Here is a 10,029-nt window from a genome sequence, read left to right as displayed (position 1 = left end):
GAAAGTAGGGGTGGGCATGCACAGGGATGAATCTGTCACTGGGTCTGTCCCCCAGGTGAGGTGGGTGGGGAAAAGGGGACTGAGGTTCCTGGAGTCTCTACCTGGAAACAATGTATTGGAAAAAATCATTGCATTCAATCCTCAAAATATTTCAACAGATAGAGTGAGACTCTATCTCAAAAAATAATAATAATAATATTCCTTGGTAAATTCCCTTTGATGATTGGTTCTCACAATGCTTTCATAGATTTTTATCATAGCCTGTCTTGTTACAATTGACAAGAGTGTAGCTCAAACATGATTTTGTCTTTTTTTTTTTTTTTTTTTTCTTTTTGAGACAGAATCTCACTCTGTCAGCCAGGTTGGAGTGCAGTGGCACGATCTCCACTCACTGCAACCTCCACCTCCCAGGTTCAAGTGGTTCTCCTGCCTCAGCCTCCTGAGTAGCTGGTACTACATGTGCACACCACCACGTCCAGATAATTTTTGTATTCTTTTAGTAGAGATGGGGCTTCGCCATGTTGGCCAGGCTGGTCTCGAACTCCTGACATCAAGTGATCCACCCGCCTTGGCCTCCCAAAGTGCTGGGATTACAGGCATGAGCCACCACACCTGGCCTCGTTTTGTCATTTTGTTGTATTAATGATTAAGGTGAAATTGAAGCCCTCAGAATGTCATTTGTTCATCAATCATAGAGTGACAACTTTGCTGAATCAGTGTTCAGTAGTTTTTGAATACTGGAACATTTCCTCAACTTTTTGTATTATTTGCAATATAATGGTTCCAGGTATGATACAGTTTTAAGATGAATCTGCATTATTAACATTGTCTAGGTTTAAGAAAGTGATGGAGAAAATCAACAAATCAAGCCCCGATGTGTCGCATTTGCCAGTTTCCGTAGTGTAAATCTTCCCACTGTGGTCAGTTACAAGTAACAAGGGTGACCTGAGTCACTGCACACAAGAGTTGGGAAGAGATCCATGGTAGCACAGTTCTATTTCCACTAAACAGATACAAGGCAGGGAAATAACCTCAGATAATAAAATACACAGCTGATCCTCGGTATGCATGGATTCCGTCTTTGCGAATTTCTACTTGCTAGTTTTAGCAAGTAAAAACTAAACTAAAACTAGCAAGTAGGGGAATTCGCAGAGACAGAATCCATGCATAGCGAGGATCAACTGTGTATTTTGCAGCACCAAAATCAATATTCACTGTGTTTTCATGGTCATTTGTGGGGATGTGTAGAGGGATGAAAGATGCATTGCCCAACATGCACGTTTTCAGCTGTGGTCAAACGTAGCAACACTTCGCCTTCTTGTTCACCTGTCGCGCTGTACACAGGTGTCCCTTGCACAGTCTATGTTGTGCTTCATTTTCTACATTTTTATGCTTTTGCTTGGTGATCTCACTGTTTAAAATGGCCTCCAAGTACAGTACTTAAGTGCTGGCTAGCGTTCCTAAACGTGGGAAAGCCGGGATGTGCCTTATGGAGAAATCGTGTGTTATTGAGCGTGAGTTGTAGTGCTGTTGGCCGTGAGTGCAATGTTCATCAACCGACTATAGATATCAAATGAGATGTCTTTAAATGGAAGGGTATGAAACAAAGTTATATGTTGAGCAGTTGATGGAAATATTGTGTCCAGAGGATTTCAGGAGGCCCCCACCTTTCCCGCGTAGCCCTGGAGAACTGCAGGCCTGGACTAAACCTTCACAGGAAATACCTTCTTCTGTAGTTCCTCCAGAAGCAAGGGTTCTAGTATTGCACTCACTAGTTCAGTGTTCCCAGCAACTTGATAGAACATAACTACTGCGGATAATCATTAATAGGCTCAAGAAATAAGAAATGAGTTTTAAGTAATTACCTTTGTTTTGGTATATTGTAAACTTGTAATATTTAATTGTTAAAAATGACTATGTCTAGTAACTGACCTGCAAAATCCCTGAAATTGTAGAACATCACTCCTAAGTCCACTCCAGCATGCCGCCCACTAGAAGGGAACAAACCATGCATGAACCAAGGTCTACCTGACTCCAAAACCTAGTCTCTTGCTTTTTATTTTTTATTCTTATTTATTTAAGCCTTTTGAGACAGAGTCTCGCTCTGTTGCCCAGGTTGTAGTGCAATGGCGTGATCTCGGCTCACTGGAACTTCCACCTCCTGGGTTCAAGCGATTATCCTGCCTCAGCCTCCTGAGTAGCTGGGGCTACAGGCACGCACCAGCACGCTCAGCTAATTTTTTATATTAGCCATGTTGGCCAGCCTGGTCTCGAACTCGAACTCCTGACCTCAGATGATCCACCCGCCTCGGCCTCCCAAAGTGCTGAGATTATAGTCGTGAGCCACCGCGCCTGACCTTTTTAAGCCTTTTTATTCTGAAATTATTTTAAGTTGCAAAAATAGTACAGAGAGTTCCTTTATCCTTCATCCAGCTTCCCTGGGGTTACCATCTTACAGAACCATGAGACATTTGTCAAAAGTAAGAAATCAACATTGGCACAATACTATGAACTAAATAACAAACTATATTCCACTTCACCAATTTTTCCACTAATGTCCAAAAAAGTGCATATTTTATACAATACATTCATCATTCTTTGAAAAATTAGAAAGTAGAAATATGAAAAGAATTTAAAAATCACAGTCACCAAAAACTACCATCCAGACACAACTATAGCTGACATTTTGTGCTTTACCCATATAAATACTTCTACACAAGGATGCCCACTCCACACTCAGTCTCCTTCTCTCACTAGATACTGTATTCTAAATGGCCTTCCATGTTAGCAATGATAATTCCAAATCATAACTTTTATTTCATTAAGTTTTTTTAACTTTTTGAGGCTTCAGATGGAAACCCCTAATTAGGACAGAAAAGTCCAGGTGAAATTGCTCACCAGGCTGTGGTGGTGACTTCAGGGTGCGAGATGGGCAATCTTCGTTGGGGAGAAAAATCAGAGAGCTTCTCTTGGTGCAGGTTTGGCTGCAGGACTTGGGAGGAATTTATGAAAGTGTTTAGCCGGGCATGGTGGCTCACACCTGTAACCCCAGCACTTTAGGAGGCCGAGGCGGGTGGATAACCTGAGATTGGGAGTTCAAGACCAGCCTGACCAACATGGAGAAACCCCATCTCCATTAAAAATACAAAATTAGCTGGGGTGGTGGTGCATGCCTGTAATCCTAGCTACTTGGGAGGCTGAGGCAGGAGAATCACTTGAACCCAGGAGGCAGAGGTTGCAGTGAGCTGAGTTCGCACCACTGCACTCTAGCCTGAGCAAAAGACTCCATCTCAAAAAAAAAAAAAGAGCAAAGATTCCATCTCAAAAAAAAAAAAAAATTATTTCTCTGAACAAGTAAGCCAGTATCTAATTGTCAGTTATTTTTCCAATTTTTGTAGACTTTAACCCCCTCCTCCCACTCCATTGAAGTAAGAGCGAAGCTCCATCTCAAAAAAAAAAAAAGTGTGTGCCTTAAGCTCTGCCAGGGTATACACAACATCATTTAAGTGATACTGACCCTGTGTATTTGGAACTTTATTTAGGATAAACTAGCACAGACAAATGCAAAAACAAAGAGGCATCACACCCAAGAAAATCAAACCAGAACCATAACGGAAGGAAACCAGAAAGCCACAGAATGGTACGTAGGCCACAAGCATGAGAAACTCTGTGATTTCTTATGTTCACCCTCTCGTAGACGTCACTTATGCAGGTGTCTAGACCTAGAGGACCTCATAAAAATGAGTAAAGTTAGAAATGGGGGGTGATTTTTCAACCATATTGAAACTGCACGATTTCTTGTTTGCTGCATTGGCACCATAGTTAAAGCAAGTTACAATTATGTCTTGGGGACTTTTATGACATCACAGAGAACTTGAAGAGGGCATGATGGTTGTCATGGTCCTTAAAACAGGAGAAGGCAGTGACAAGGAGAAAGGCAGTTGCTCTCATAGATCAGGGAGAAAGCCAGCTAAACTCCAGGCGAAATAGAAATTGCAAGTCTTCTCCCCGCCAAAAAAAAAAAAAAAAAAAACAAAAACAAAAACATTATTTTCAAAGCTGTAAATGTAAATACACACTAAAATACCTGGCAAATGTTTTTTCCACTCTTCGCAGCCACTGTGACTTGTTTCCTGTTGGTATTCTGGTACCTTCTAAGTGGCGAATAATTCTCGCATTGTTAGGCTTTTGCAGCTTAACAGGATGAACAGGAATAGAAGAACCTGAAAGAGCCTTGGTGGTCTCACAGCAGAGGAAATTGAAGGCTGAAGCCACAGGTGTTGTGATGGCCTTTCCACACATGCAGTGGGTGATCAGACGGAGGTGGGGCCCTATCTCCTGACCCCTGGCCCAGTGTGCAGCCACCTCTATAGGCTGCTGCCCCGTCACCTCATTGGCATCCTCTGCCATCTGTCTACAGTATGCATTCAGCACTCCATAATGAGGGTCTAAGGCATGGTAAGCCATGCTAATTATTTTCTTTTTTTTTTTTTTTTTTTTTTGAGACGGAGTCTCGCTCTGTCACCCAGGCTGGAGTGCAGTGGCCGGATCTCAGCTCACTGCAAGCTCCGCCTCCCGGGTTTACGCCATTCTCCTGCCTCAGCCTCCTGAGTAGCTGGGACTACAGGCATCCGCCACCTCGCCCGGCTAGTTTTTTGTATTTTTTAGTAGAGACGGGGTTTCACCGTGTTAGCCAGGATGGTCTCAATCTCCTGACCTCATGATCCGCCCGTCTCGGCCTCCCAAAGTGCTGGGATTACAGGCTTGAGCCACCGCGGCCAGCCATCATGCTAATTATTAAAATCTAGGACTTGGAGAAGAAGCTTTGGGTGTCAGGCCTGGCTCTGACCAATAGACAGGTGACTCACTTCTGATGCTTTAGGAAGAGGGGGGATATTTTCTGTCCTCACCTCTGGGTGAGTTGAATTCAAGTGAGACAAGGCACATCAAAGTTTTTGTAAGTTGTAAATTACAAATACAACTTATTTCTCTGAACTATTACTAGTATCTTACAGTTCCCTAATCCTGTTGCTCTAGTGTGACAATGGTCATTTTGGGATTATACAAGCTGCTTCTCAGCTACTTTTTAGGGAAAATGGTAGACAAAACAGTGGCATCTCTTTTTCCCCATTCTATTACTTTTTGTTTGTTTGTTTTGAGACAGAGTCTTAACTCTGTCGCCCAGGCTGAAGTACAGTGGCGCTACCTTGGCTCACTGAAACCTCTGCCTCCTGAGTTCAAGTAATTCTCCTGCCTCTGCCTCCCTCGTAGCTGAGACTACAGGCATGTACTACCATCGCTAAGTTTTGTGTGTTTAGTAGAGATGGGGTTTCACCATTGTGATAGTTACTACTGAGTGTCAACTTGATTGGACTGAAGGATGCAAAATATTGATCCTGGGTGTGTCTGTGAGGGTGTTACCAAAGGAGGTTAACATTTGAGTCAGTGGGCTGGGAAAGGTAGACCCACCCTCAATCCGGATGGGCACCATCTAATCAGCTGCCAGCGCAGCTAGGATACAAGCAGGCAGAGGAATGTAGAAGGTCTAGACTGGCTGAGTCTTCCAGTCTTCATCTTTCCCCCGTGCTGGATGCTTCCTGCCCTCGAACATCAGGCTCCAAGTTCTTCAGTTTTGGAACTCGGACTGTCTCTCCTTGCTCCTCAGCCTGCAGACGGCCTATTGTGGGACCTTATGATCATGTGAGTTAATACTTAACAAACTCCCCTTTATATATATGTGTGTGTGTGTGTGTATGTGTATGTATATATATATTCCATTATATCCCTCTATAGAACCCTAATACGACCATGTTGGCCAGGCTAGTCTCGAACTCCTGGCCTAAAGTGATCCACCTGCCTCAGCCTCCCAAAGTGCTGGGATTACAGGCGTGAGCTGTGGTGCCCAGCCCCATTGTACTGCTTTCTGCAAGCTTCAGCTGGGTAATCTCTCCTTTGCTCAAAGGGGATGTTTTTCCAGGTGTTTGAAGATAACCAGTGACCTCTGTGAAGGTGCAACTTTCTTAAAGATTTGTCTAGAAACATGTATTAGGACACTGTCTATGAAGCAATAATGTTAGGGTAAGTCCCCAATCACCATAATTTGCTACTCAAAGAAATACCTTTGTAAAACATGGCAGCTGTTCTTGAATTCTTGAATTGAGTTGCTCTGTGGTAAAAAAGATAATGTACACGTAACTATAGAAGAGTATTGCTCAAACCTGGAGTGTTAGGCCATTCTTGTGTTGCCGTAAAGGAAGACCCGAGGCTGGGTGATTTATAAAGAAAACAGGTTTAACTGGCTATGGTTCTGCAGGCTGTACAGGAAGCATGGCACCAGCATCTACTTGGTGAGGCCTCAAGGAGTTTACAATCATGGCGGAAGGCAGAGCAGGAGCAGGCATCACACATGGCCAGAGTGGGAGCGAGAGAGAGAGTGCAAGGCAACATTCAGTTTTAAACCATGTCTCACATGGACCCACTCATCAGCAAGGGAACAGCACCAAGTCATTCATGAGAGGCACCCCTGTGATCCAAGCCCCTCCCACCAGGCCCACCTCCAACACTAGGGATCACATTTCAACATGAGATTTGGCGGGGACATGGGGACACGGATCCAAACCATGGATACATGTTAGCATCCCCTCTGAGCTGGAAAAAAAAAACTAAAGCATTTGGGCCCCACCACAGACTGATTGAATTAGGGTCTCTGTAGGCGAAACTAGTTTAAAAACAAAACAAACCAAAACACTACCTAGCTGATTCTCATACATGGGCTTGTAGACCACTGCTTTAGAAACGTTGAAGCTACTTTACAGCCTGGTAGCACCTTCCATTGGGTACCTCAGGGAATGATTCATTTTTCTCTTTGTTTCTGGGGTCGATTAACAGCTATGCCCCAGATTTGCAGCTGGGGAGACATTTATGTGAAATAGCATGTCAAGTTGGGCAGCAGTACCTAACAGATTTCTCTCTTTTGTCCTGTTCACAATGGTCTGTTGAAAAACTGAAGGTGGACACACTGTGTCGCCATGTCTTGGCTCTACCCTCCATCCTCTTCCCAAGGTCCGGGTTATTCCTGCCATCTCGCCTGAGCAATTTCACATCACTGCCTGTTTGGGACTCCCACGTCCGTATCTGCATCCCAGGACTGCCACTGAGTTCAAACTGCAGACTGAGCATCCTCAAGCACCTAAAACTCTATTTATTGTCTTCATGTTGTCTTGTGAATTCCCTACTCCCCCACAAATCAGAAAAAACAGTTCTAGTTTTTGCCTGTGTACTATCCCAGTAAATGGCCTCACCATACATTTTCCTTGGCCAGAAACCTCAGGGTCACCCTACAAACATCTGTCAACCTCACCCCCAAATCCAAGCAAGTTCTACGACTCCACTTGCTGTCAGGAAACAACATAAATGTTTTCATGTTTCTGCATAGCCAGAGTTTCCTGGGCAAAAGTTACTGGCAACCTAGTGCTAAAAACTGTAGACAAATTTAACAGTTTAATTAAGCAAAGAACAATTCTCAAATCGGGCAGCCCCATTGTCATGCCAGACCCCTCAGTAGGTCTGTAGGGAGGGCATCAGGTACAAGAGGCCAAAGACGGGATCCCACACCAGTGAAGGAGACGTGGGTTTTACTGGGGTCTTACATACAAGGGAGAGAGTCCAGTGGTGGTGGGCCAAGCAGGAAAACTGCAAACGCTTGCAAAATGCATGCAATTTCGATAGCATTTTCACTTTACACCCTCCCTCTAACAAATTCCACCTGGCAACCTTCATTTAACCCAAAACAAACAGTCTCAATCCCCAGTACAACCTGTGTTCCATGGGCCAGGGTCGGGGATCAAATGTTTTTCATAGAAAAGGAATGGATCTCCGGGTGGGCTACTCCCAGATTCCCTAGCATGGAACTCTGAACATAACATTCAGGTGTGCCTGCCCTACAGGGTCATTCTCAGGGTACACTCAAGTTATCAGTGCCAGGTGCGCCTACCCTACGCCCTGAACCAGAATAGGTCGAGAGAGGCTGCAGCACTGCCACCGTGTCAGAGGCAAAGGAAAGTGACGTGAGGTCCAAAGACAGCCAGATTGGCTACCACTTGCCATTTCTCTCATTTGAACACAGTTTAAACAGTTGGCCCCTTTGATTGGCCGGAACTCGGTGATTGGTAAGAGTAGTTTCCGGTCTGTTTGTACATCCTGTTATATAGTTCCCTCTGCGGGAGAAACCTTTAGGCCAAATTTACAAGGAGGCCGCTTTAGGCTACACTTAATTTAACACTGGATTAAAGGATGAAGGAATAGTAATCATTTTGGAAAACAGAGATCATGAATTACTCTGGAGAGATTTGCAGGTTTATCTCCCCTGGAGCTGCGCCTTTGCATTCATTGATCTGCACTGGCATTCACTGTAACACATAGGGCCTTCCCATTCTCTTCCCAATGGTTGTTTCCATTAGAAAGGTAGCATTTCTGGCTGGGCGCAGTGGCTCACGCCTGTAATCCCAGCACTTTCAGAGGCCAGGGCGGGTGGATCACCTGAGATCAGGAGTTCGAGACCAGCCTGGCCAACATGGTGAAACCCCATCTCTACTAAAAATACAAAAAGATTAGCCAACGTTGTGACACGTGCCTGTAATCCCATCTACTTGGGAGGCTGAGGCAGGAGAATCACTTGAACCCGGGAGGCAGAGGTTGCAGTGAGCCGAGATCGCGCCATTGCACTCCAGCCTGGGTGACAGAGCAAGACTCCATCTCAAAAAAAAAACAAAAAACAACAACAAAAAAACAGTGTTTAGGATTTCTGTCGAAGTCTCTAGAAGGGATGGTGGCAGCTATGATGTAGTTCCTATATAATCTCTGAAATTCATAATTTGGGGGTTTCTGTCTTGTAAATCCAATCCATTGAGGGCCCGAATGGAACAAAAAACAGACACAAGGAGTTCGCCTCCTTTTGTTTTTCTGCCTCACTGTTGAGCTGGGTGATCTCATCTCATATTTGCCCTTAGACTGGGACTTACCCCCCCGGCCCCCTGGTTCTCAGGTCTTCAGCCTGAGTTACGCCACCATCTTTCTTGGGTCTCAGTTTGCAGATGGCAGATTGTGGGACTTCTCAAACACCGTCATCTCGTAAGCCCATTCCTCCTAATCTTCTTTAATATACACACTGACTGGTTCTGTTTCTCTGGAAAACCTGGTTAATAGACCTGAGGAATGAAACTGTAACCTCTCAGCGGGTTCTTCTTGCCCGCTGCCCAGATGCAGCTGATTTATCAAGACAGGGGACTTGCAATGGAGAAACAGCTTTACCCACATAGAGCCGGCTGAATGGGAAACCAGGGTTTTATCATTATTCAGATTAGCCTCCCTGAAAATTCGGAGGCTAGGGTTTTTCAAGGATAGTTTGGTAATCAAGGGAATGGGTGCCGCTGATTGGTTGGGGGTGCAATCATAGGGGTGTGGGTAATGGTCATTGTGAGCACTGAGTCTGCTTCTGGGTGTGGCTCCAGGACTGGTTGGTGGGTTTAGGTGAAGCCATTGGTCAGTTGTCAGAAATGCAAAAACCTGAAAAAGACATCTTAAAAGGGCAATCTTAAATTCTATGCTATGATGCTATTTACAGGAGTGATTGGGGAAGTTGCACATCTTGTGGCCTCCGGAACAATGGCTGCTAACTGTTTCTGTCTACACCCTAGCAGAACTCAGCTTCCTGTCATCCTCCTAACCTGATTGTCTTTCATTAGCTTTACAAAGGTGCTTTAGTTTGGAGAAAGGGCTATTATCATCGAAACTGTAAACTAAGTTTCTCCCAAAGTTAGCTTGGCCCAAGCTCAAGAATAACTATGGGCAGCTTGGAAGTTAAAGGCAAAATGGGGGTTGGTTGGATCAGATCTCTTTCACTGTCATCATTTTCTGTTACAGTTTTTGCAAAGGCCGTTTCAAAACCAGGGAACCAACTGTACAAGACAAAGTATAATAATCACTCCCTAAAGAGTTTCATATTTACACACTACTTTCATATAATACATT

The sequence above is a fragment of the Rhinopithecus roxellana genome, chromosome 11, assembly GCF_007565055.1.
Source record: "Rhinopithecus roxellana isolate Shanxi Qingling chromosome 11, ASM756505v1, whole genome shotgun sequence".
Lineage (NCBI taxonomy): Eukaryota > Metazoa > Chordata > Mammalia > Primates > Cercopithecidae > Rhinopithecus > Rhinopithecus roxellana.
This window is presented reverse-complemented; position numbering follows the sequence as displayed.